At 39.1% G+C, this 2,280-nt stretch overlaps 1 pseudogene; it reads left to right on the forward strand.

The window, feature by feature from the left end:
• The first annotated feature begins 647 nt into the window (after positions 1–647).
• LOC103232660 (STARD3 N-terminal-like protein pseudogene) lies at positions 648–1,449 on the forward strand (annotated as a pseudogene).
• The last annotated feature ends 831 nt before the right edge of the window (positions 1,450–2,280 follow it).

The raw sequence follows: 2,280 nt of genomic DNA on the forward strand, positions 1-2,280 counted from the left end.
TTACAGAAAGACAAACGGATTTGTTGAAGGTCATATGTAACTGATACAGATTCTGATTTGAGGTCTAATCAAACCTGTTTCCTGACTCTAACACCTGTCTTTTTATCCACTGCAATACTTAATCTCTCAATCAAAAGAGATTAATTTCATAATAAGAAAGAGAACCACATGTTTTTGTTAATAAGTTACAGATATGCAAATATAGCAGAAATACTAAAGTATTTTATCACAGGGTTTGAAAGCATACTCAAAAAGAACCCCCACCCCCCAAATTGGGGGGGAAAGGCTCAAAACTGGCAGGTTCTCATTGCATAGCCAGAGTACACTTTACTGAAGGATTGCTGATTATCTCTGATCCCATTCAGAATAGCTCTTTGCTATAGTTCTAAGCAATTAGAATTTACTACCATCCTCATTGATATGATTTTAAAAGTACCTATAAATATATTTATACTGATCTAATTCCTTGCACTTTTTGATCCCTTTCTTTGTTGAAATGAATCCTCTGGAAGTATACAAATGTAAATGAAAAATTCGTAACTTACCAACAGTAAAATAAATATCAAAAGGAAGGGGAAAAGGATAACTGTAAGAGAAAGGCAAAGGCGGCCCCTCAGGCCGGGGCGTGATGGCTGAGCTGCAGTTTCCGGGCCAGCCTGGGGCAGCCGGGCAGGAACCACCCGTTGAGGTGTCTTCTCTTTAGGGATGGTGAGGTTGGAAAAAGGCTCCTGTAACCCTCCTCCAGGATGAACCATCTGGCAGAAGACATGGAGAACGCTCTCACCGGGAACCAGAGCTCCCAGGCTTCTCTGCGCAACGTCCATTCCATCAACCCCACACAACTAATGGCCAGGATTGAGTCCTATGAAGGAAGGGAAAAGAAAGGCATATCTGATGTCAGGAGGACTTTCGGTTTGTGTGTCACCTTTGACCTCTTATTTGTAACGTTACTGTGGATAATGGAGTTAAATGTGAATGGAGACATTGAGAACACATTAGAGAAGGAGGTGATGCAGTATGACTACTATTCTTCGTATTTTCATATATGTCTTTTGGCAGTTTTTCGATTTAAAGTGTTAATACTTGCATATGCTGTGTGCAGATTGCGCCATTGGTGGGCAATAGCGTTGACAACGGCAGTGACCGGTGCCTTTTTACTAGCAAACGTGATCCTTTCAAAGCTTTTCTCTCAAGGGGCTTTTGGCTATGTGCTGCCCATCATTTCATTCATCCTTGCCTGGATTGAGACGTGGTTCCTGGATTTCAAAGTGTTACCTCAAGAAGCAGAAGAAAACAGACTCCTGATAGTTCAGAGAGGGCAGCACTTATACCTGGTGGTCTTTCTGAGGGTCAGTTTTATTCCCCTCCTGAATCTGAAGCAGGATCTGAAGAAGCTGAAGAAAAACAGGACAGCGAGAAACCACTTTTAGAACTATGAGTACTACTTTTGTTAAATGTGAAAAACCCTCACAGAAAGTCATCAAGGCAAAAAGAGGCCGGCAATCGAGTCTCCCTGTTGAAAGTAAAGTTGAAATGGTGACGTCCACTGCTGGCTTTATTGAACAGCTAATAAAGATTTATTTATTGTAATACCTCACAGACATTGTACCATATCCATGCACATTTAGTCACCTGCCTGTGGCCGGTAAGGTAATGTCATGATTCATCCTCTCTTCAGTGAGACTGAGTCTGATGTGTTAACAAATAGGTGAAGAAAGTCTTGTGCTATATTCCTAATCAAAAGACTTAATATATTGAAATAACACTTTTTTAGTAAGCAAGATACCTTTTTATTTCAGTTCACAGAATGGAATTTTTTTTGTTTCATGTCTCAGATTTATTTTGTATTTCTTTTTTAACACCCTACATTTCTCTTGTGTTTTTTAACTCATGCACATGTGCTCTTTGTACAGTTTTAAAAAGTGTAATAAAATCCAACATGTCGATGTGAAAAAAAAAAAAAAAGGCAAAGGCATTCTTATGAAAGTTAAAACATTTGCCAAAATGGTGAAATCTTCTTTTAGAGTACAATGTAAGTAATATATTCAAGTAGCTTTCAGGGAGCAGAAAATCTAGCTGTGTCACTTGATTTAAAGAATTGTAGCTATATTATTTTATATTAGAAGTGTGGTGGCTAGGACTGCCTCCTATCTTTCAAAGCTATGAAGTCTATGTTTAAGGGCGATGGAATGACTAATCTCATTTAGATAGGCACAAAGATGCCTGCCAATCAGTGACCCAAGCTTTTCTGTAGAACTAATACGATTGGAGAAACGAACC

The sequence above is a fragment of the Chlorocebus sabaeus genome, chromosome X, assembly GCF_047675955.1.
Source record: "Chlorocebus sabaeus isolate Y175 chromosome X, mChlSab1.0.hap1, whole genome shotgun sequence".
Lineage (NCBI taxonomy): Eukaryota > Metazoa > Chordata > Mammalia > Primates > Cercopithecidae > Chlorocebus > Chlorocebus sabaeus.